The 26,676-nt window shown below is 33.4% G+C and overlaps 2 long non-coding RNA genes and 1 pseudogene across 4 annotated transcripts; all 3 read left to right on the top strand.

Moving 5' to 3' along the window:
* Positions 1-3: 3 nt before the first annotated feature.
* On the top strand, positions 4-5,483 carry LOC115969595. 3 transcript variants are annotated; one of them, XR_004087009.1, is made up of 5 exons: positions 4-961; positions 1,199-1,281; positions 1,403-2,422; positions 2,539-2,589; positions 3,752-5,483. It is a non-coding gene; the product is annotated as an uncharacterized LOC115969595 (long non-coding RNA). The 3 variants fall into 3 exon arrangements; XR_004087007.1 differs by having other exon boundaries at positions 1,403-3,861; positions 4,491-5,483; XR_004087008.1 differs by having other exon boundaries at positions 1,403-2,589.
* Positions 5,484-5,954: 471 nt separating this feature from the next.
* Positions 5,955-10,867, top strand: LOC115969596. Its single transcript, XR_004087010.1, has 3 exons — positions 5,955-7,144; positions 7,302-7,341; positions 10,348-10,867. It is a non-coding gene; the product is annotated as an uncharacterized LOC115969596 (long non-coding RNA).
* A 2,381-nt stretch (positions 10,868-13,248) lies between these two features.
* LOC115966825 lies at positions 13,249-20,847 on the top strand (annotated as a pseudogene).
* Positions 20,848-26,676: the final 5,829 nt, after the last annotated feature.

A 26,676-nucleotide genomic window follows, 5' to 3' on the forward strand; every position in this document is an offset into this window, starting at 1 on the left:
AGGATAGTTTTTCATTTTCTTAATTCTTTTTAATACTTGGGTTTGTGACTGGCTTTTGTAGGAGGATTATAATTCCAGTCTCCTTGAGTGAGGTGTTCAACTTCTATTGTAATTCTTGTTTCTTTTTCTTGATGGCTTATTTAAATTTTTGGTCATTCTGCATTTGCAACCTCAATAATGAATTCACAAGCTAATCCAACACTGCCTCTTATTGGATCAGGGCAAGAATATTACTATTCGGGTTATGCTTTCTCTTCTCCTAGATTAGTTGGACTTTTGGGAATTACGTGGAATTAACATTATATTTCTTAATTTGTGTCATATATTGTGAAATTGGATTGTTGCTAATTGATATCGCTGTAATCAAATATTTGGCAATAGAGAAGACCGGTGTTTTCAGAGCTAGAATAATTTATATTTATAATTATTGGTTTCAATTGAAATATTGTAGTTTTTTATTAGTTGTTTTGCTTTCTTAGTGCATGACAAAAATATGTTCCTTATATGTCTACAAGATTTTTTTTTTTGGTCCTTAGTCTCTTGCAATCATAAGATCTATACGATTTTTGGCTCATCTTAAATTTCTAATTCATGTTTCTATAACTGCTTTTCTTAGGCTTTGGTTTTTTGGACTGCTATAAGTTCAGTCTCACCTGGTGAGGATTTGAAATTTCCCTTGCAATTCTTGTTCCTCTGTCTTGTTTTGTTCAATTTGAATATGGTAATGCCTCTTATTGTTGTGTGACAGGTAAATGACAAAGTTTGTGACCTTAAGATGGTTGCCGAGGGTAAATAATACAAATTTTTGCTTTATCTTGTCTTCATTTACATGATTTGGGATTCCTTGGAATTACATGGATCTAACTTATGTCTTTAGGTTTGCATCGTAGTTCTTTTGATAAAAGTTTGAATGGTTTGCATCATAGGCTACGATTACCAAGGAGCTAATTCGTTCAGAAAGGTTTGTATCATAGTTCGTAACCTTAGATTGTTGCTTATTAATTTCCTAGTTGTAGAAAGTGAGTGGGTAGATACTGTCATTGCTGAACCAAGTCCATATCCAGGCTGAAGTTTTTGCCATTCTGGACTCATATTTGAGCTCTGAAGTTTTTGCCATGCTTCTGTATAAGTTGGTGATGTCTATTTTGTTGTTTTATGTGGACAATGTTTGATTATTTTTATCTTGATCTGCCTACAGGATTGGAAACTGATTTGGACTTTTTTGTACTTGAGCTGGCGAGTTTGTGAAGAAGTCTTAAATCTTTCTCGAACTTAAACTGTGTAGGCTACAACAATAAGAAATCTCACATTGTCTTGATTTTTCATTTTGCTTATTAGTCCTTTAATATAGTGTTCCCACTAACTGTGATGCTATACTATTCCTTGTTCAATTTATTTGTAGGTTTTGGTCCTCGGTAGCTCTTTTAAGGCATTTGTTTTGGTGAAGTTGACTTTCCTCAATCGAATTGGTCCTTCTCTATAGGAGAACAATTCCACATTGTTGGCTGGCTGGTAATTATGAGTTTTAAAAGTTAAATTAACATTATAAAAAAAAAAGAAAAAAAAAAGTAAGTGCTTGCATTATGTGTATTTTAGCTCCATTTGTTTGGTTTTAACTAATCCCAGCATTACTAGGCATTTTTGTCCCTGATCCTTTTTCTAACTGCTGTCTACGTGCACTTATTACAGCTTTTAAGAACTTAAGATCGTCAATTTTGTCATTGGGCAGTCATATAAGATAACAGCAGCCAGCTTTAAAAATGGTTGTTTGAATGCCAGAAAAAATATAAGATTTACCCTGTATACTCTTCCATTCGTTATGCAACTTTTGCAATTGTAGGTGCATGTGAAAATATCTCACTGGGAATATTTTTTGGTGCTTGGCAGCTTAAGGCTTGTTGTTGTTGTTGGCAGCTTAAGTGATGGAGTTTAGTTTGGTGATAAGCAATATTTTCTTTCCCCATTGTTTTCTTTATTCTCTCCATCAATCATATGATTATATGCCACTAAAGTCTTGAGCTTTCTACATCTGTTTGGTCATCCTGTGTTGGGAGTTTCATATCCAATTTGGTTTGCCGCTTATTATCTATCTACCAAATGCAACAATTTTTTTTTTTTTAATTATTATTTTTGTGGTTTCATATCCAATTTGGTTTGCTGCTTATTATCTATCTACCGAATGCAACATTTTTTTTTTTTAATTATTATTTTTGTGGTATGCCACTTAAGCAGTGGAGTCTGATTTGGCAATAGGCTCTCTTTTCCTCCCTTTTTATGTTACTTCATTTTCCTTTACTACAATCATAAGAATTTGAAGGATAATTTTTTCTTGTTTTAATGCCTTTCTAATAGGGTATGTGAATGCTTTTCCTAGGAGAGTTACAAGTTCTAGTCTCCTGAGTGAGGTTTTGAAACTTCTATGGTAATTTTTGTTCCTTTTACTTGCTGTCTCATTTAATTTTTGGTCATTTTGTGTTGGCAACCTCAGTAATGAATACCCAGTTTAAGCTAGTGATGTCTCTTATTGGTGTGGAGCAGTAATATAGCCATGTGTGACCTGAATTTGGTTGTGGACGTAAAACAATACAGGTTTTGCTTTCTCTTCTCTTAGCAGTATTTGGAATTTTTGGGAATTACAAGGAATTCACTTTATATTTCTGGATTTGCTTCATAATTTGTTAAGTTGGATTGTTGTTGATTCTTTTCCGTGTCACCAAATATCTGGCAACAGGGAAGAGCTAGGCTTTCAGTGTTTTAAGTACTTATCTTTATATTTGTTGGATTATATTTATTCCGAAATATAGTAAGTTTATTTTATTCATTGTTTTGAAACTCTTAGTGCATGTTAAAAATCTATTCCTTATAAATCTCCAGGAACCGGTATTTTCTTTTTGGGTACTTAGCAGAAGTGGTTGAGTTTGATATAGTGATAAGCTCTCTTTTTGTACCGCTTTAATCTCTTTCTTGCCATCATAAGAATTATACAAATTTTGGCTCTTTTAATTCTTTATAATATCTGGGCCTGCTTTTGTTAGGCTTAGCTTTTCTAGACAGCCATAAATTCAATGTCCCACCTGGTGAGGGTTTGAAATTTCCCTAGCAATTATATTTCCTCTGTCCTGTCTTGTTTAATTTTTTTTCATTCAGTCTGAAGATGGTAATGCCTCTTATTGTTGTGGGGCAGGTAAATTAACAAATTTTGTAGCCGATCTTTGCCAGGGAAAAATAATACAGGCTTTGGCTTTATCCTGTTATGATTTGCACGTGTTGGGCTTTGTAGGAACAGCATGGATCAAATTTATGTCTCTAGAATTGCATTATAGTTTGTAACCTTAGATTGTTGCTGATTGCTTTCCTTGTCGTAGAAAGTGAGTGGGCAAATACTGTCAATATCAAATCAGGTTCATTTTCAGTCTGAAGTTTTTGCCATTTCTGGTCTCATATTTGAGCACTGATTGACATGTTTCTTTATAAGCTGTCGATGTCCATCTTGTTGTTTTGTGTGGACAATGTTCATTATTTTAATCTTGATCTATCTACAGCAGGGGAAATTGAGTTGTACTTTCTTGTACTTGAGCAGCTGAGTTTGTATAAAAGTCTTACTTTTTTTTGAACTTGGCTGCGTTGACTGTAAATATAAAAAGGCTCTTTTTTTTTTGGGTTCTTGAATTTCACATTTTGCTTATAAGTCCTTAGTATAGTGTCCCCACTAACATGATACTATACTATTCCTTGTTCAATTTTCTTGTAGGTTTTGGTCCTTGACAGCTCTGTGAAGGCATGTGTTTCTGTGAAGTTGGCTTTTCTAGATCGATTTGGTTCTTGTCTGTAGGAGCACAATCCCTTATTGTTGGCTGGCTGGTAATGATAAGTTTAAAAATTCAATTAACATTGTAAACGAAAATTGTTGCTTGCATTGTGTGTTTTTCAGGCTTCATTTGTTTGGTTTTAACTAATTACAGAACTACTTAGGATTTTTGTCCTGGTTCCTATTCTCTATTGCTGTCTACTTGCACTTCTTACTACTTTTAAGAACCTAAGGTCTTCAATATCATCATTGGGCAGTCATATAAGATAAAAGCAGCCAGCTTCAAACATGGTTGTTTTGAATGTCATCAATTCTAGTCGTTTTTGCAACTTTTGCAATTTTGGGTCCATGTGAAAAATTCTCTCCAGATTTTTTTTGTTGCCAGGTAGCTGAAGCAGTAGAGTTTGGTTTGGCGATAAGCTTCCTTTTTCCTCCCTTGTTTTCTTTATTCTATGCTACAATCAAATGAATTATAAGGATATTTTTCTAATTGTTCTAATTCCTTCTAATACTTGGGACATGTATGCATTTCTTAGGATTTGGTTTCCTTGAGGATTATAAATTCCAGTCACACTCAATGAGGGTTTGAAACTTTCATTGGAATTCTTGTCCCCTTGTCCTGCTGACTCATTCAATTTTTAGTCATTATGTTTTGGCAAGCTGATATATGATTTTTTTGTAGTAGTTACATTTATTGGTGTGGGCAGATCACGTGCCGTGGTGATTGGCATGAGTTGGGCCTTCTGGGCATTACATGAAGAATTTGCATCATAATCTGTAATCTTAAGGTTATTGCCGATTGATTTCCTCATCATAGAAAGTGAGTTGGCAGATCTTGTCAATATTGAACCAAGTTGTTAGTCCGAAGTCTTTGTTATTCTGGACTCTGTACAATTTGGGCACTGAGTAACACAGGCATCTTTATAAGCTGGTGATGATCTCTTTGTGGTTTTATGAACACAATGTTGATAATTTTTATTTTGATTGTTTACTGGAGGCAAAACTGATTTTGACTTACCTGTATTTATCGTGTAGAGATGAGTTCTTTGAAAGAAAGTTTTTATGGCAACTTCTGCAGTTTTGAGTGTGTGTTAAAATCTCAATTTTAACATGTCTACAGGAAGCAGAATTTTTTTTTGGACTTATGGGGGAAGTTAGATTCTGCAATAAGATCTCTTTTCCTCCTGTTAGTGTCTGCCTGTGATGGTTTGAAACTTCTGTTGCAATTCTTTTCCTTTTGTAATACAGTCTTGTTTAGTTTTGATCATTCTGGTTGGTACAACTCATCTCTTATTTGTATGGGTCAGGTAGATTGGTAGTGATGGTGATCCAAATTTGGTTGTGGAGGTAGATTAATACTGGTTTTTGCTTTGCCCTGTGATTGGCAATAAGTTGGCTTTATAATATATCCAATCTGCCTGCTTTAAAGACTTGCTGTTCTCTAAATGCCTGAGAAGTGTGAGTATCTGCTTCCTTATGTACACTATAGGTGAGTTTGTAAAGTCTCAAAGTTATATAGTTTTCTCTTGTATTGTTGGATCGTGATGGATCCAAAAAAAGAAAAAGAAAAAAATGAAATAGATGTATAGACAAAGTAAATGTAATTAAACTTAATAAATTTAATAGTGTTTATTTTTAAGACCTAATATATAATGGTTGTTAATTTTTTTTTTGAGTGAAAGCATAAATAAATAAAGTGATTGGATTCTTATTCAAAATAAAGCAATAAAATGGTCTTTTTGTATATAAAGACACATATTGGGTATTTTGCAAAGTATGAACTTTCGAAGAAGGTTCCTATTAAATTGCTTTTACTATTCCCAATCCCATCCGTGATTGTGATTTATCTCACCTCTACTATTCCTATTAAATCACTTTTCCTTTCCTCAGTTCTTTACTTCTTCCTCATCAGTGGGCCTTTGTGAACTCCCTTCCCATCATCTTCTTCTTTTCTTTTCTTTTTTCTTTTTTTTTTTGGTCTCATAAAAAAATAGCATGTGAAAATTATTCTCACCTTTCAACTTGCTGCAGTAAATCCAGCAACTTTCTTTCCTGAGTAAATTATTCCTGCAGAAGAGCAAAACCTTAATTCAGAACTTCTATCACTGTTTTTGCAGGGAAAGAAATGGTTCAAAAGGTAAATATAAATTGAGGTTTTGAATGGAAGATGGCCGTTGTAGTTAATTTCGCAACTATCTAGGATCACGTTGTTTCAGATTTCTATGAATTGGCTGAAAGAATTTTAGGCAGTGTTTATTGATAAAAGTTGGTAGCTAATGGTCCGCTTAAGTGTGTAAGCTTTTAATTCGCTAAAGCATTTTTCTTTCAATAGGGAAGGAGTGCAACGCTTGATTTTTTAAATCCTAAAGGCCCAAAAGGCAAAACCTTTCACTTTTTATTCAGCGTTTAACGTGGCAGATTTCTAGTTGGGTTTGTTTTTCCTACATGTCAGCACATCCTTAATTGTAGGGCTTTACTTCCTCTCAGACATGTCAACACATCCTTAATTGTAGGGCCTTACTTTCTCTCAGCTTTTACTATTATATATATGATATGATTTTTAGTTTGTCAGCCTGCAATGCATTTCTTGGCATTGGTTTATTGAAGGAGTAGATAGATTTACATTTTCTTCTTCATTTGACTACTGGAGGTTTAAGTATTAGATTAAGGTATTTTTTGAATTCCTATTCACTGGGTGACATTGGATTTTGATCATGCTTCTTGTTGGTATTGGATAGGTAGATTCCTCTTATTGATGTGGTGATGCCAATGCTTTTGTTGCCAAGGGAGAATTATATAGTTTATCGGTTTGTCCTGTAATTGCCATTAGTTGGGGTTTTCTGTAAATGAAATGCTTTTAACTTACGTATTTGAATTTTGCATCATTATTCATATAATATGTTGCTAATTGATTTCCAATTCAAAGAAAATGAGTGAGCAGATGCCATCAAGACTTCTTTATAAGTTGGTGATGTTTATTTTGTGGTTGTGACGAGTACTTTCCTAGCTCCTACAATTGTTTTGTATGTTGAAACAAAAATGTTTGATTATTTAAACTTGATATGTATCCTGGAGGGGAAATTGTGATTTGGGCTTTCTTGTACTTGAGCAACAGAGTTTTTGTAAAAGTCTTGCTTAAAAATGGTGCTTGAGCTGTGTAATTGAATGTGACAATTGAAAACTCCTTTTATTCTTTCGTCTTCATTCTTCTCTTATTAATCTTTTGATATACTCTTCCTCGAATGTGTTTACTATTCCTAGTTGTTCAATTTGTTTTATAGATTTCGGTGCTAGGCTACTTTTCAAAGCATTTTTTGCAGCAAATTTGGCATCTAGGTCAGTTTGGTTCTCTTGTATAGGAGGATAAATATGTAGACTTCCATTTCCCTTATTATAACTTAAAAGGCTTATATATTTTTTTGTTCAAGTAACTTAAATGGCTTATATTGACTATAGTTATTTATCATTTAACCTTTTTGCTTTTGTATTTTAGATCGACAGTAATTCCCTCTTAAATTTGCATAAAAAAGAAGGTAATTTCCTCTTTAACTACTTACTTGACTCTTTATTCTTGTTATCTTTTGCTTTTTTTTTTTTTTTTTTTTCAGGACACATGTCAGTTTGTGTTCTTAGGATTGTGTGTATTGTCTGTCTGCATTATGTGGATTTATCTATTTGTTTGGGTATGATGTATTGCAGATGCACTTGTGGTGCCTTCACTAAGGCTAATTTGATTTTGTCTATTTTCAATCATACATATGATCTTGTGTTTTGAGTAGCGTTGCTCTTTTCTTTTCTTTTTTATTTCCTCTTTGAAAAAATATTTTTTATAACTTAGAGTTGTCCGGAATTGTAGCTTTGGAATGCACGTATTTTCAGTTTTCTCGTGTGAAATTAATGCCTGCACAACTGAGGAATTGCACTTTCATTCAGTGCTTGTGCATTTGTCTTAGTGTCTTGTTTCTGTTGTTAATCTCTGCTTCTAGTGATACTTGCCCCATATCTAATTTGGATTTAATCTGGCATTGCTTCTTATTGGTTACAGGAAGTTGGATTTTACCCCCCTTTGGGCAGCTTAAGTAGTGGAGTTGATTTGGCAATAAGATCTCTTTTCCTCCTGTTTTCGTTTTTGTCTCCTATAATGATTAGAATTATAGGGAAGAAATTCTTGATTTAATTCTTTCTAATATTTGGGCCTTTGATTGCTTTTCTAGGCTTCGGTTTCCGAGTGGATTATAAAGCTTTCTTAGAATTACATGGATTTAACTTTTATCTCTGGATATAGTAGATTTTTTTTTTTTTTTTGATTGATATCATAACTGAATAGGAGTAGCCAGATGCATCCCATGTTGAACCAAGTTTTTTATTAGTCTGAAGATTTCACAAATATATACTGGAGAAACAGATTTTGTGTAACATCTTATGTCTTTCTTGTACCTCTTCACCTTTTGTTTACAAGTATTTGAAGTTTTTCCCTTGAATATGATCCTGTTCCATTTTAATTTATTTTAGTGATTTTGGTACTAGGCAGTTTTTAAGGAATTTGTTGCTGCAAAGTTTGTTTTATAGATTGATCTGGTTTGTCTTCTTTAGTGGCACAAATAAGAAAATTTTACTTTCCCTTATTGTTGGGTGGCTGATTCTTGTATTGTGTGCATTTCAGTCTTATTACAACTTTGCATGTTTGTTAGTGCCATCTACTTGAACTTATTACAACTTTTTAGAATCTAAGATAATTGATTAATTCATTATTCATTAAAACCTCTTGTGGTTTTGGGAGCTTTGGTTGATATGGTGATTTATTGTCTTGGTTAGTTATGTAAGATAGCTGTAGCTTGGTTTAAACATGTCTGCTATTTAAATGCCTTTAAAGTATAGGTTTGTGCTTCTGTATGAGTTGGGCTTTCTGGGAATTACATGGAGAACTTGCATCATAATTTGTAATCTTATGTTATTGTCGATTGATTTCCTCTTCATATATGAGCATTGAGTAACACGTGTCTTTATAAGCTGGTGGTGCTCTCTTTGTGGTTTTATGAACGCAATGTTGATAGTTTAATTTTAATTGTTTACTGGAGGTCAAACTGATTTTGACTCTCTTGTATTTTTATCTTGTAGAGATGAGTTCTTCCTTTTTTTCTTTTAATTTTTTTTTTCTACTTCTGCAATTTTAGGAGTGTGTTAAATCTCAATCCTTACATGTCTACAGTAAGCATAATTTTTTTGGACTTAGTGACCCATATTTGGATGTGGAGGTAGAATAATAGACGTTTTTGCCTTGTCCTGTGATTGGCAATAGTTTGGCACTTTGGCTTTATGTGAATTAAGTGGTTTTAGCTTGAGTCTTGGTATTTGTCACGACTTTTTAGAACTTAAGATTTCAATCATGAATTTGGTCATTTGCTCTACCTCTTATGATTTTTGGAGCTTTGTCAATATGGTGATTTATTGTCATTGGCAGCCATATAGAATATAAGATATGCATGCTTTAAAGACTTGCTTTTCTCTAAATGACTATGAAGTGTGGGGCTGTGCTTCCTTATGTCCGCTCTATGGGTGAGTTGGTAGGGTTTCAAAGTTATATAGTTTTCTCTTGTATTGTTGGATTGTTATGTCCTGCTGTAAGTTGTTGGTCTGAAGTCTTGAATCTTGATGTGTACTACAGGAGGGGAAGTTGTGATTTACTTGCACAACAGAGCGTGTGGAAATCTTTAATCTTTCTTGCTCTTACGTTATAAGAAAACTTTTTGGTGTTTTGTTTTTTTTCTTTTGAAGGGCATATCCAGATTGTGAGGATATCCAATTTGGAGTCTCATGGAAAGTGATGCTATTATGTTGTTGGATTGATCTTTACTTAAGTGCCATGTGTCCTATGAGATTGCCTTATAAGGACAAACATTATCAACAAACGGTGTAAATTTGATTGAAGTGGAGGGAACTAATAGTATCACGGTTCCCATGGATACCTTACTTGCTTTGGTTTACAATTTACAATTTGTGCTCCTTTGCATTGAATGGTGCACTTACCCTATCAGTCTAATAAAGGATTAATTTGGTGTTCCTTTCTCTATTCTCAGAGGCCTTTAAACTTATAGTAATGTTTTTGGTCTTTAGATAAGAGTTGTATTGTGTTCATGTGAAAGATATTTTTTTTGTCTGAATTTTTTTTTGGTCTGTTTTAAGCAGCTGTGTTTGGCTCCTTTCATGCTTCCTTTAATATTTTAGTTTTTAAATGCAGTATATGTCTATATGTAATTATTCTAAAATATTATGTCGAAGTTTTGCTATATTGCAAATGAGTGGATTATGGACATTTGGTTTGAAAAATTGAGAATTCCTTGGAAATTTTGGCTTGGGAATGAACATGCTGGTTTTTGTTTATTTTTGTAGAATTCTTAAATAGGGGCTTCTTTCTTTGGCTAAGCATGATGTGATTGTAGTTATGTTGTGATTCTTAGTCATGTACTCTTCATCGGTTATTTCTAATTCCTGCAATCTGTTTTTATGAAAGTAGCACTTATCTTTCATTGATCCCCCAGGTCCACTGAAGGAACAATTTTGTGGTTACTCTCTTGAAAGATGGTTTTGGTGAAGTGGGATCGGGTCTTGTACAGTGGTGCTTTAGTTAGTTTTAGTATTTAGCAAGAGATTATTTTACTTGCCCATTTACGTGGTATGGTATCTTTTGTTAGGGTTCTTTCTATTTTCTTTAACCTCATATGTGGTTATGCTTTCTGAGGCACCAGTATGTGCCATGCTCTATAAATTGTGATTTTATTGTCTTATATTTTCTTTCATTATATAAAAGGAGATTTTTTTATCTTGTAGAGACAGCTTTAGAAGTTTTATTGGGAGCTTGTCTATATTCGCCTCCTTACTCTATCAAGCATACATTATTTGACATTTTGGTGCTCTTTTGGGCTTAAAATAGTATTAATTGTTATATCTATTCCGTTTGAATTTGTTCTTTGGATCTGCATCAGCTACTAGGTGTTTCAAGCAGTGTGCTTGGAGCAGGTTTTGCAAATTCTTGCCCGCGGTGCTTGGCAAAGTTGTAGATATTTATTACTTAAGTGTAAAAGGCGTAAATACATTTTTGATCCCTACATTTTGGGCCATTTCTTGGTTTGGTCCTTAAACTGATTTTGCTGGTCAATCCTTGATTTTTTTAAATTGTTTTTAAAATGGTCTTTGCCATCAACTTAGTAATAGAAAAATATGAGGTGGTAAACGAGTGCATAGGTGGCATGTTGGATGTTGATGTGGCTAATAAAATAACATTAATAAATATCACATTAGCAACCATGTCAGCATTGTAATAAATAAAAAAGCGATCTCAGAAAATTAAAAAACAAATAATGAAATAATTTTTTTTAAAACACCTTAATTTTTTTATTCTTCCCCAAGACATGAACTTCATGCTTCATGGTCTTTCCCAAATCAAACTCAATAAATCCAAAAAATCAAACCCATAAACATCCAATAAATCAAACCTAATAAATCCAAGAAATCAAACCCATAAACATCTAGTAAATCAAACCCAATAAATCCAAGAAATCAAACCCATAAACCTCTAGTAAATCAAACCTAATAAATCCAATAAATAAATATACAAATCCAAATAAAAATAAAAAATAAAAAAAAACCACGAACACGAAACCAAACTCACCGAGACATCTCCATCTCTGAAACACAAACACGGCCACACCGATCTCCACCTCCACTATCAACTACCCAACCCAGTTGAAAAAAAAAATAAAAAAAATAAAAAACCCACCTACAACCAAACTTGCAAACACAAATCCAAGACACACCCCAATCTTCATGGCCACAACCTATCCCTACTGAAACCCAGAAAAACCCAACCTCTCAAACCAAACCCAACCATCTCCATCTTCATCTCCAATCAAACCCATAATTCAAGACTAATGGATTACCAATCTCCACCCCAACCACACCGATCTCCACCTCTATTATCGACCATCCCACGGAAAACTAGAAGAACCCAGAGATTAGAGTTAGGTTGAGAGAGCCTGAACAAAGAAAAAAGAAAAAGAAAGATACAAAAACAAATATGCACCAAAAGATAGAGAGAGAGGATCTTGAAAAAAAAAGAAAAAAGAAAGAAGATAAAGACACAAACACAGAGAAAGAGAGGATTTGAAAAAGTTTTTTCTTTTTTTGTTTTTGATTTTGAATTTTTTCAATTTAATTTTTTAAAATTTTTTATTAATTAAAATGCTGATTTGTCATTAAAATACTAACTTGGATGCTGAGGTGATATTTTTAATATTATTTTATTTGTCATTACCGGCATCTAACATGCCACCTATACACTCCGTTCGCCACCTCAGATTTTTCTGTTACTAGATTGATGGAAAGGACCATTTTAAAAACAATTTTAAAAAATCAAGGACTGACCAAGGAGCAAAATTAGTTAAGGGACTAAACCGAGAAATGACCCAAAATGTAGGGATCAAAAATGCATTTACGCAAAAAAAAAACTGTGCTATTGTTCTAAACCTCATTCTTTGTAGACATTAACTATGTTGTAACAGGTTATGTAAGTTGTTTTGTCTTATAATGTTTTGTCTTGGATTGGACTATTAGGAAATAAGTTTTTGGGCTCTTGGTAGATATGTGACCTTTCGTGGATTTTGTTTCTGTTGGTTCCGGGGAATGTGGAGTTTCATAGCAGGCTTATTATATGGCCTGCTAGGTTGGCCATTTGATATACTGCTCAGTAGGAATGGCAAATGGGTGGGTTGGGTTATAAATGGGTTGGGTGTATAATTACCCATTAACTATTTATGACTCATTTATATATAAATTAATTATACATTACTTGCTTAACCCATTTAATTAGTAACTCGCGCATTTAACCCAATATGATCTAAATAAATAAATAACTTGTTAAAAACTTTAAAAATAAAAATTAAAAAAGTTCAAAAATCACTTTTCCTATTCTTTCCTTTCATTTTTCCTTCACAAAATTCATTTCTCAGCAACCAAACAAAGCCACACAGAGAGAAAAAAATGACTTTTCTTTTTTCTTGGCAACGAAACAGAGTCTCAAGCAATATTATCATAAGGCTCCAAATGAAAGTCATAAAATTCCTTTCATTTCCTCTTTCCCTTCTATTCCCCCTATTTTACTCGGCAACCAAATAGACCATAGGAGAAAGAAAGAGAAAAAGATGTCAACTTCAAAAAACAAAAAAAAAGCTCAAAAATCTGAGTGAGAATAGACCTGGACCTGAAGCATGTCGAGCTTGATTTGTTCCTCTTCGAGCCCCCTGGACTTACACACTAAATCAACAATCTTGTAAACAAAATTGGAATTGGAATCGAAATTAGAGTTGGGATCGGGGTGCTTGATCTCAACCTTGACAAGGTTGAGGGAGAACAATTTGAAGACGTAATCCAGAGCTTCGTCATACATGAATGCCACGTTCGATCTCAACGGGTTGGAGGTCATTCACGATGTGTTTTACTTGCTTGAAGATTTGGCCAAAGGGGTGATCCCTTTCGATACTGATACCCAAGTCAATGGCGTGTTAGGATTCTTCTTCTTCAAATCTGAGGGAAAGTATTTGGGAGAGTGTTTGGTTACTGATAAAATCTGAGGGAGAGTGAGACTGAGGTCATACTGTTTATTTAAGTTTTAGATTTTAGAAGTGTTTAGTGGGTATTAGTGGGTTTATTTAACTTTAAATTTTAGATGAGTTTAGTGAGTATTAATGGATTTATCTATTTAGACTCATCTAATTAAATAACCAAATGAGTATTTATCCATTTAACCCAAATATTCAAATGGGTTAGGTTTAGACTTATTCAAACAAAGTGGGTAATGAGTAGGTTCATGGATATGAATAAAAATTGCCACTCCTACTGCACATGGATATGCTATATATAAATTATCTTCGTATAGTGAGTTTGTAAATGAAGCAGTGGATGCCTTACGCATTATTTCCTAAGTTATGTGAGAAACCTGTATGCCTTTATCAAAGCTAAGGAATCTTAAATCTATGTAAAAGTATGAAGTTTGGTATTTTTTTTTTGCCCTTTATTAATTGCTTGACTGTTACCTCTATGGATTTTGAAGTGATATTACAATCAATTTAACTGGGGCTTTCAAGATTTGTTTTTGGGGGGAGTTTGAGCAGGGTGGAGCGGTGTTGAGTTTAGTGGCGGCTCCACTTGTATGTCCTGTGAACATCTTGACTTGAAAAAATATTATATATTAAATTAACCTATTTTGACCACCTTAATAAAATTGTTAAAACATCTTGACTTGAGAATTACAAGAATTTGAGTTTAATAAAAATAAGAGTAATGCCACATCCATAATATTTTTACAATAAATATTATGTGGTAAGCTGTTATTAATTCTGATTTGGGCTCAACATTCACATGTTTTATCCACCAATAACTGTTTGTTGCATAATATTTGTTATGAAATTATTGTGGTCATTTTATTATTCTCATTTCAGTATTTTCAATTTCCATTTTATTTCTTATTAGTATTTTTTTCCCCTTTCAATTTGTTAGTACAAAAAAATTGTAATCTTTCATGTATTTGAGTGTTTGTTTTTTTTTTTTTTTTTTTTTTTTTGAACTTGATATATTCAAGTTGTCTTTTTATTAGATTTTGTATAATTTAAATTTCCTAGTGACCACTATAAAAAAAATTCCTAAAGCCTATCAAACCATTTTAAAAGCCATATTGTGAGAATTTTACCACTGATCACTGAAATATTATAATATTCTTTGCTCTAATTTTTTATTTATAAAATTTGGAGATTGGCTTTTTTTTTTTTTTGGGATGGAATCAAAGATTGTTTGTTGTAGCAAGGTTTGGTTTCTCTAAATCAATTTGGTACTCTTCTATAGGAGCACAAATATGTGAACTTTTTTAGTTTCCCTTTTCTTTTGAGCTGGTTGGTTACTATGGATTAAGAAATTAATTTTTTTTTTTTTTTTGTAAATGAAAATGGGTGTTTCTATTTTGGATATTTCGGGCTACGTTTGTGCGGATTTAACTAATTCCAACACTCAACATGTTTGTCCTGGTTTCTTTTTCTTACTTACATCCATTTGCACTCATCACAACTTTTTAGAACTTAAGATTTATAATTTTAAATTTGTCATTAGCTCTACAGCTTCATATGATATTTTGCATTAGTTGTTGGTGATTTATTGTTATTGGCAGCCATATAAGATATGATCGACATGCTTTATACATGGTTGTTCTCTAAATACCAATTTATGTCTGTGCTTCCTTATTTGCACTCCATAGGTGAGTCGGTAGGGTTTCAAAGTTATGAAGTTTTCTCTTGTATTGTTGGGTCATGCTCTGTGATACTGAGGATTTTTATGATTTTTTTTACCCCTAAATCAATCAGTTTAATATGTTTAGGTATGGTATGTCTACTTAGGATGGTGTTTGATGAGGATTGAAGGAATAATATTTCTTTATCAATTGATTTATTCATACTCTTCATAATGGTTGAATAAAAATGTTTCAAATAGTTGAATGGTAATGTTTCAGCTTGTGTGTTTTTTCTTTGTTAGTTAGCCTGCAGCTTCATTTTTGTTAATTGAAGTCTTGCTATTTGTTGTTTATTTCATCATTGATATCATTTTCTGTCAACCGGCAACTGGAGTTTTATACTTCTATTTATGTCTTGCTATTTGTTGTTAGTTAGAAGTTTTTGAATCTTGATGTGTCTATGGAAGGGGAAATTGTGATTCACAATCTTGATTTGTGATGATGTGTCTACACTCTATAGGGAGGGGAAATGGTGATTTTCGCAACAGAGTACGTAAAGTTCTCGAATCTTTATATTTGAGGACATAAGGCAATATTCTCTTTTTATAAATTGAAATCATTATTCTTTCCCAAACATATGAGTGTATTGGTTAAAAAAAAAAAAAAAACAATGGTGTCTTTAGTTTCTCAGCTTGCAACTTCATTTCTACTAAACACTGGTTTTTCATTATGTTTTGCTATTTATTGTTAGCTCAAAGACTTTAACTCATGGTTTGTCTACGAGTGGAAAAATTGTGATTTACTTTTGCAGCAAGAGTGTATAGAAGCGTTGAATCTTTATTGTTCTTGGGCAATATGAAATCCTTTATCATACTCTTATGATTTCACATTTTTTACCCTTGAACCTTGTCACTTGTTCAATTTATTTTATGGATTTTGTTTCTTGGTAGTTTTTTTAAGGCATGTATGTTTGATCTGCTTTTCTAGATCTACTTGGTCCTCTTTATTAGGTGCACAAACATGTAAACTGCCTCTTCCATTATAGTAAACTGCCTCTTTAGGTGCACAAAAATAATTAGGAAAAAGTTAATGGACATAGATTGAGTAATTCTTATGTACTCTTGGAGCATAAAAAATGGTGCTCCTCTCATATTCATGGAGGAGTCCATTTTTTAAATTCATGGTGAGCATGAATTTGATAGTAAAGAGTACCATTTCTTCGTACTTCAGGAGTAAGAATTTTCTTGGATTTTGAATATAGTTTTAGAAACTTTGTAGAGGATAAGAAAAAATCAATTATTTTTATGACGGTTTTTAATATTTTTCATAAACGCGGTGTTATAACTTAAAATTTTTCTAAAATGGTTTATTAACTATTACCTTAAGGGCACTTGTTAACATGACCTAAATAATAATATCAATATAAAAATACTTTTAACCTTTTGTTGACCAAGGATTGAAAGTTGAATGTGTGAAATAATCATAGGTTTTGTCATTCTGAACGTATTATCTCATTTTTAATTAAAAAAAAAAAATTCTAAATGGCAAGCTAATCGAATTAACATTTACTCATTTTATAATTCATTTAAAATAATTTTTTAAAAACATATATCTCCAAATCACGATAATTGATTTGAATTTTCCCTTTTGCTTTTGGGAAAGTGCTAAAAAGAAGCTGAGACATTACAGGTCTGTTTGTATTGCGCGGCCACATTTTAGGCCTTTTTTTTTTTCTTTTTCTTTTTTAAACCAACGTGTTATGCATTGTTCATTGGCCATGAACAGTGTATTTAGGCCAATGAACAGTGCCAAACAGTAATAAATAGTAAAAAAATTATTTTTTATTGTTTTTTGTTTTTTGTTTTTTGTTTTCAGCTAAATAAGTTGTATCCAAATGCATACGACATGTGATTGTATCCATTAAATTTATTTTTATTTCTTTACTAATAATATGTCCACACATAGATTAATTAAAAATTATATATAAGTATAAAAGTATTAATTATATGTAGATATCTTCTATAAAAAATTATGTGTAGATAAAGATAATATTTTATTAATATTATTAAAACTAATTATATGTATAAAAGATAATATTATTAAAATAAAAATAATTATATGTAAATATAAAATAATTTTTTTAATAATATCAAAATTATCTGAGTCCATTCAAAATTTTATAGACTTTTACATAAAATAAATTAACTGTGTTAATAATTTTTAATTAAAGAGCTAATGACAAAAATACTTTAATTATAATAGTGTAATACACACACAAACTATTGAGTTATTTGGTGCAAGGTCTGTAGCGAGCATGTTTCGAAATCTAAACAGTTTTTAAAATTTATTTTTAAATTAAATTAACTTAAGCATCTGAAATTTTTTTACTAATAGAGGTTTACTTTGAAAATTATGCAATGCTTGTGGACAAGCCTTGGAAAAATTGAAAAAAAAAAAATGGTTTTAATTTGAGTCTTGGTATTTGCATCATAATTCATAACATTAGTACTGGTTCCTATTTCTACTACCATCTACTAGTACTTATCAATACTTTTTATAACTTGAGATTTCAGTCAGTGAATTTGGTCATTTGCTCTACCTCTTATGATTTTTGTAGTTTTTGTCATTATAGCAATTTGTTGTCATTGGCAGTCATATAAAATATAAGATCCGCATGCTTTAAAGACTTGCTGTTCCCTAAATTCCTGAGAAGTGTGGGGCTGTGATTCCTTATGTCCGCTCTATAGGTGAGTTGGTAGGGTCTCAAAGTTATATAATTTTCTCTTGTATTGTTGGATCTTTATGTCCTGCGGTTTGTTGTTGGTCTAAAGTCTTGAATCTCGATATGTTTACAGGAGGGAAAATTGTGATTTAGTTGCACAACAGAGTGTGTAGAAGTCTTTAATCTTTCTTGCTCTTAGGTTATAAGAAAGATTTTTTTATTTTTTATTTTTTATTTTATCATTCTCTTTTGATTTCATGTGTTGCTTATGAGTATTTTAATGTAACGATCCTTTGAACATGATCATATCCCTTTTTCAGTTTATTTAATGGATTATCTTGCTTGGCAGTTTTTGAAGGCCTGTATGTTGCAGTAATAGATCGATTTGGTTCTCTTTATTAGGAGTACAAATATGTAAACTTTCCTTTGCCTTGTTGTCTAGCAGGTTATTATGCGTTCAAGAATCTAAATTCATTTTGTAAATGAAAATTGGTATTGCATTGTGTGCATTTCAAGCTACATTTGTCTGGCTTTAATTAACTCTAGCACTGCTCAGCATGATTGTCCTGGTTCCTTTTCTATTCCCATCGGCTTTTACTTATGAAAACTTTTTCATACTTAAGATAATCAATTTATGATTCATTGTTATTGGCAATAATATGATGAGCAGTTGTATTCTTTCAACATGGCTGCTCTTTAAATGTCAGAAAAGGTCTGTTCTTCCTTATGTGTTCTGTATAGGGTTTCAAAGTTATATGGATTTTTATTACTTGAAAAAAAATGTTTGGTAGGACTGTGCAAGGGGATATTTTGGGGTTCTATGACTTGTTTGACTTAATTCTTGTGTTCAAAAAAATTTAATGCTATATATCTTCTCAGGCAACGAAGTTTGATGGGGACCTTAGGCAATAAGCTTTCTTTATTTCTTGATATTTTTGTACTTTCTCCTAAAATTAGAAGGTTTAAGTGTGGAATTAAGATATGTATGAGTTAGAAACAATTTGTTGGACTGACATTGGGGTTGGGATCAGGCTTCTGTTTTGTTTTCTCAATAATCTTATATTGGTAGTTTTCCCATTAGTATGACTGACTTTTATATATTTTTTTGAAAGGAAAGAATTTTGTATTGATTATAGTTACTTACCATAACCTTATTGGCTTTGCTGCGCAGATTTTTTTTTTTTTTGGGATTTTCGCTTATATATATTTTCTTTGTTGTCATTTAAAAAATAATAATTATGCATATTTTTAACTTAACAATTTTTTTATATATAAAAAAATCTATATTACTATTAGTGCAGCTTGGATGTCTTCTCAGGCTGCATTGTCTGGTTTATTTACTTTTAGGGGTAATGGTGCTTTGGTTATGTTTGATTTGGTTTTGCTCCTCTTTCCTTCTTCTTTATAATTTAAAGTACTCCCGAACCATGTAGCTGTGATTCTATGATTTTCAGTTTGCTCATGTGGGAAGTCAATGTTGGAGCCATCAAGGATTTGAGCTTTCATCTAGTGCCTGTACATCTATATTATTTTCGTGTTTTTATTGATATTTTCTTGCTTTTCGGGGAACCCAGTTATCATGTATTGGCAGTTCCATTTCCAGTTTGGATTGCCACTTAAATGTCGGTATTTTGGAAGCATGATTTTTTTATTTTGGTGCCTTGTAGCTTAAGATACATAGTTTGATTTGGTGTTAGGCTCTCTTTTCCTCTTGCTTTCATTATTTACTCTTGCAATCATAAGAACTGTAACTGCTTTTCTTAGGCGTTGGTTTCCTATACAGTTATAAATTCCGGAATTATTCAATGAGGGCTTGAAACTCTCAGTGCTATTCTTGTCCTTTTATCTTGCGTTTTTGTTTGATTTTTAGTTTTTCTCTGTTGGCAAGCTCATATCTAATTTGTATGTTGTAATGCCTTTTATTGGTGTGAGGGAGGTAGGTTAACAGAGATTGGGACTTAAATATGATTGCTGAGGGTATCCTGTCTCAGCAGCTCACAGAAACCACGTATTTAATTTATTTACTGGAAATCAAACGCTTGATCAAAGAGAGAGAAGTTTCAAGGTTCTAAGCTTCATCTTAATATATTTGACTTGGTCTAGGGCAATAGATGCTCATTCTCATTTAAAAGATGAATTGAAATACAGAACTCTCTTGAATTTTTTGTGGAAACTGGAAACTCCTTTAACCATAAAACGTGATGAATTTTGAACCCTATACATACACTGAAATTATTTTCCTTGTATGCTAGGCATTGCTCATTTCATTAGAAATTTTTTTACTTACAGGTGAATGAAACTGCTGTGGTACATTGTGATTTTTACTGTGACTATGGAGGGTTTAAAATTTCTAATGAAGACAAAAATTACATGGAACGTTGTGAAGTAGTTGTGTCTACTTGTGCATTTGGTGGTGGAGATAATTTTCATCAACCTATTGGAATGTCAGGAGCATAAATTAGAAAGGTTACATCTAGAAGTCTGTCTTAATAGCTATGTAGCTTGCAATTTCATTTAACTTATATGCAGAATGTTTTGAATGGATTCAGGTTTGCTATGTTGCTTTCTGGGATGATATTACTCTTGAGTGCTCAGGAATCAGAGAGGAAGAAAATTGGTCAGGATGGATTTATTGGGAAATGATGTGTTGTGGTTGCTTTTTGGGATGATATTACTCTTGAGTGCTCAGGAATCAGAGAGGAAGAAAATTGGTCAGGATGGATTTATTGGGAAATGATGTGTTGTGGTTGTTAAGGAACTTCCATTCACAGATCAAAGATTGAATGGTAAAATCCCAAAGGTAGGAAGTGCAAACATTGGCCCTGAATTTTTATTGAAAATATAGTGTAAAGTGGTGCATTCTTTGTTGATATACAAAGACACAGATACACACACAAACATGCACACATATACATATAGCTGTCTTCCTTATCGTAGGCGTTACATATTATCTCATTCCATGTTTTGCCTTTTATTTCCTTTCTATCTATTTGCAGAGCTGATATATATGTGTTTAGTCAGTTAACTTTCAGAAGTTAATGTAGGAGTCACAAAGTAGGTACCAACTATGTGGCTATACATTTATTCTGGATAAGGGAACTGTAACGACTCAAGGAAAAGCGCTAGTCACATCTGCGCTACAATTCAAAAAGACTAATCAAGACTCCTTATAGTTGTTAATAAAGCTTAAATCTACCCAGTAAATACCTGATGTAAGACTCATCACACACCCACACATATCACACAATTAATCAAATTGGGGCATCACAATCTCTCCCACTTAAATCCCTAACGTCCTCGTTAGGGCCCACTTTGTGGGGTAGTGTCTCTGAGCCCACATGAGATTATCGGGCCGGCTCTGATACCATATGTAACGACCCAAGGAAAAGCGCTAGCCACATCTGCACTATACCTCAAAAGGACTAGTCACAATTAAGACTCCTTATAGTTATTAATAAAGTCCAGATCTACCCAGTAAATACCTGATGTAAAACTCATCACACACCCACACATATCACACAATCAATCAAATTGGGGCATCACAATATTATGATACCCCAATTTGATTGATTGTATGATGTGTGTGGTGATGAGTCTCACATCGGGTATTTACTTGGTAGATCTGGGCTTTATTAACAACTACAAGGAGTCTCAATTGTGACTAATCTTTTTGAGGTGTAGCGCAGATGTGACTAGCGCTTTTCTTTAGATCGTTACCTATGGTATTAGAGCCAACCTGGTAATCCTTTTGTAGTGACCCAAAAGGGAGTCTTGCAATCCATGGAATCCCACATCGCCTAGGGAAGCACATGGGGATGTGCTTATAAAGAGTGACCTTCCTTTAATGTGCAGAGGCTTTTTCCTCCACTGCTATGTGCTTTGAGGGAGAACAAAACTGTGAGGGGCATGGGCCCCAAAGCGGAAAATATCTACACAAGTGGGGCGATGTCGTTACAAATGGTATTAAAGCCATGCCACTTCCGGATAGGGCATGGCTTCCGGCTAAGGCATGGCTTTGATACCATTTGTAACTCCCACATGCGAGGGCGCGTGTGCTCATAAGGGAGGTGGATTGTAGTGATCCAAAAGGGAGTCTTGCAATCCATGGAATTCCACATTGCCTAGGGAAGCACATGGAGATGTGTTTATAAGGAGTGACCTTCCTTTAATGTGCAGAGACCTTTTCCTTCACTGCTGTGTGCTTTGAGGGAGAACAAAACCGTGAGGGGCATGGGCCCCAAAGCGGACAATATCTACACAGGTGGGGCGGGGTCGTAACAGGAACCTTTCTAAAGAAGAGCCATTTGGACTCGCTTCTCTAGCTAGTAAAACTTACAAGCAACTGACCCCCCTGCTAGAACCAGTTGTATATGAATGTTTAAGTCCATTTAATCATGCATTCTTGCTTTCGTAGCTAGGAAATTCTTAAGTTAATTTAGTCATCGAGTGATTGGTTAATACCATTTTGTTATCTTGATAACAAATAAAAATGCAAAAAACTATCTTCACATAGGGTTTTTTTTTTTAATTGAAACAACGGAGCGTTAAGGAAAATAATATATGAATTTTCAATCAAAAAAGGTTTGGCTCCAAATATATTTGGAGCTTTGAGCTCCAACCACCAATAGAAAAATGATGTGTCCCGTCATGTGCAGTGCATATGGTTCACTTGGTTGGTTGGGTTAAATAAGTAATGTGTATTGCACATATAAGTGCTTGGAGCCAAACTTGTCTCATTTAGTTGATTATTTACTCAATACACTACATGTTTGTTCTTTAAAGTTTTCTTTAATATTTTAATTTCGTTGTAGAGTTTCAAAAGCATAAATTGAAGCATAAATTGGTCCTTATATAATATGGACTTGAAATAAGATTTGAAACTTACAAAGTTGTGTGGTTCTTTCAATCCATTTGGTTTCAAAATATTAAATAAGTAGATTATAGATTAACTTTTTACATATAATCTAATTTACTTATTAATAAAAATCATGCATATTCCACTAGAGTCATCCACATAAAATAAATGTAATAAAAAAAAAAAAAAAACTAGCATAGGTGAAAAAAATGCAATAAAATTCAAACCTTTTGATAATACTTTTTATATTAATTAGGAAATACATATAAAAGAAATACCTTAGGTCTAAAGACTAATATTTACAAATTTAAAAATAATTTTTTTGTGCATTATTCCATTCCAATTTCTTCCCGATACCTCCTAAGGAAAATCCCGAATTGGATCCCAAATTGACGGGTTAGTGTGAGTTTATCCACGTGGTAAATCTCTGTCTAGCGGATCCTAAATTGACGGGTTAGTGTGTGCTTATCCATGTGGCCAATCTTTATCTAGCTCGAGGAAACCTTTGCACGCCTTCGTCACATTTTGGGAGGCTTACACTCCATATAAACTGTATACTTGAGATTGTCCCTTGGCCCATAGGTCCTGACACAAGGTTAGAATTCTAGCTCTTTAATAACTAATATATTGTAGTATACACTCTAATGAGCCATACTAGCCTATTCTTTTGGTCTATTTGGTTCATTTTGGTCCTATTTCGTCCACTTCAGTCCTATTTGGTCCATTTGGTCTTATTTGGTCCACTTTGGTTCTACTTAGTTCATTCTATACACTTTGGTTCTATTCAGTCTGCTTTGGTCCTATTCAGTCGATTCGGTCTTATTTGGTCCAATTCGGTCTTATTCAGTTCTATTTGGTGCACTTCGTTCCATTTTGTCCACTTCAGTTTAATTTGGTCCATTTCGATCTACTTAGTCCTATCCTGTCAATTTCGGTCCACATTGGTCTAGTTCTATCTTTTCGGTCCATTTGGGTCCAATTCGGTCCATTTTACTCCTATTCAGTCTTATTCAGTCCACTTTGGTCCCATTCCATCTTATTTGGTCCACTTTGATCCTATTCGGTCCATTTGTGTCAACCTTGGTCCATTTGTTCAATTTGGTCCATTCGGCATTTTTGTGCACTTACATAGTGGGAAAAGATAGGTTTGAGTTGAAAGTATTCTAAATCCAATATTTAAAAAGAAAATATCTCAAATTTGTAATATCTAAAATGTTAAAGCATATTCTTCTAAACAAAAAAAAAAAAAAAAAAAAAAACTTAAGCATATTATTTATTGTTATTATGTTCCTGTTGAGTCACATTAAAATAACATTTCGATCCACTTTGGTCCGGCTAAATTTAAGTGAAAGTCTAAGCATGAAAGTTATGAATATACAAATGTAATCTTTAAGGTAATAACCCATTTATTTTAACCTCATTGCTTTTAAATGAATTGCATGAGGTTGATTCAACATAAATAAATAAATATATATAATTTTTATTTAACTATTCTGTGCAAGAAAATGGATAGTGACTAGTTTATATTAAAAGAGGAAGTTGGATAGAATTTGGTTATATGTCCATTATCGAATCTATTAATTGTAGTTTCTCTATATTTTTTATAACTCGTTTTTTTCTTTTTTTTCTTGAGTTAAGATTACCGATTACAATGGTAACTTTCAATACATGTCTTTTAGAGATTAGGATTTATTTCTCAAAACCTTGCGAAGGGATTAGGGTTTATTTTGGTGATCTCTCTAGGGTTCAAGAGCTTAAGCTTGGATTGTTGCTAATTGATACCCTTGGCACCAAATATTTGGCAATAGAGAAGATAAGGGATTTTAGAGTTAGAATAATTTATCTTTATAATTGTTGGATTCTAGTGAAATATTCTAGTTTTTCAATTAATTGTTTTTCCAGGAACTTTTTTATTTTAACTTTGGTGCTTAGCAGCTTAAATGGTGTCACAAGGTCAAAATTTTCACTCAATTTTTTGCCTGTGATGGCCCTAAGTCCCTGACTTAGTCTCAGCCAACACCACACACACACTTTAGGAAGACTTAAAACATATTATATAGGGACTCACACACATAGCACGCATACACACAGCACGCACTATGTTTATAGGGAACCCACCCTCAACCTTTATTATTCAATCTCAAGTACAAAGGAAACCTTTTACAAGCCTAGAGAAATACACAGAATTTTCCTAAAGGCCAAATCTGCTGTTGACACTCCTAACAACATTAGGATAATATACACAGAAATAACTACTGTGGCAATTACTGTCTGGTAACTACCTGGGTCTTGGATAATCTGCCACTTGTGTTTTAACTTACGACACCTTCAACTGATGTTGTCTTGGTCTGCTTTCCATGTTTTTAGCTCTTACACAGCAGGTTTGAACATTAGGGTAACTAGGAACTGCTTGATAATAGCTCGTAATTGCCATTGCACATGCACAACCCATGTCTCAGCAGATTAGGGGCTTCTACTCATCATCCAACAACCCACACAACATGTTCTCGCACATTTTGGGAGGCTTGGCCCATGCCCAAGCCCTCCCTCATCAGCAACACAGCCCACATAGCATGCGCACATGTAGCACACTAAGTAATTGCCATCGGCCCACTATCATCTGTCCATGCATTTAGCCAACACCCACTAGTCCAACGCCTTGCACACAACATCTGATCATCATGGCAGCCCAGCCCTACCTTGCACACAAGCCACCAAGCTCACACACAAGCAATCAGCCAACAAGCCACCAATGCCATGCACCACCACATAGGGTTGACACCACCTACTACTGCCCATCATGAAAACCAACTCTGCCCATCATGACACTCCTTTGCCATGGCCTTGGGGCATCATGTGGAGTAAGGTGCCTTCACATGTTGCCCCCTTACACTGCTTATCAATCCAACTCAAGTAGGGAGATTGGGCATGTCTCCCTTAAAGAGCCCTTAGGAGCATTACTAATCTGGCATGAGAAGCCAACAATGTGTTGAGAAAACATAAAGCCAAGTGACTAGCCTAATGCTGCCCAAGCACCTTCATTCCTTATGCCATCATCAACAATAAGTAAAGCTCCTAACAAACGGCTAAGTTTGATTTAATGTGTTAGGGTTAGTTATGGTTGTTTATTTTAGTATATTAGTAATGGTATTTTTGTAATCATGTTATAACCCTAATATAAATATATGCTATGCGTTAGGGTTAGTTCTAGTTTGATTTAATGTGCTTTCTGGAATTAACTTATCTCTTTGGATTTGCATCATAATTTGTAATCTTGAATTGTTGTTGATTTGATTTTGTAGTCATTGAAAATGAGAAGATACTATCACATCCTACCTAGTCCATTGTTAGTTTGAAGGTTTTACTATTATTTTGGACTCAAATTCACTATACAACAATATTCTTCTTTAGAAGCTGCCAATGTTTGTTATGTAAATTTGTGAGGGTGATGTTTGGTGTTATTGATAAAAGAATTGGGGCACAAAGCCATAAGCCCCAAAATATCACCCCCACACAATCCAACTATACAAACCACATCCATTGAAGTTATAACTTTGAAGCCTATACAGAACACACAAGGAAGCATAAACCTGTACTGTTCTAGAATTTAAAGAGCAGCCATGTTTAAAGAATACAAATGTTTAACCTATATGATTGCCCAATAATGAATAACAATTTATTACATTTATTTATCACAATATAGACCAAAGCTCTAACAGACATAATAGGTGCAACAAAGATGATCATAAGTTCTAAAGTTGTCATGAGTGCAAGTTGATGGCAATAGAAAAAGGAACCAGGACAATCATGTTGAGCAGTGCTGGAGTTTATTAAAGCCAATCAAATGCAATTTAACATACAATGCAAGCAGCAATTTTCATTTACAAATTGAATTTTAAATACTTGAAACACAAAATAACCTGCCAGACAACAATAAGGGAAGAGACAGTATATATATTTGTGCTCCTAATAAAGAGGATCAAATTGATCTAGAAAAGCGGACATCGATCCAACATACA

Source organism: Quercus lobata, chromosome 11 (genome assembly GCF_001633185.2).
Source record: "Quercus lobata isolate SW786 chromosome 11, ValleyOak3.0 Primary Assembly, whole genome shotgun sequence".
NCBI lineage: Eukaryota > Viridiplantae > Streptophyta > Magnoliopsida > Fagales > Fagaceae > Quercus > Quercus lobata.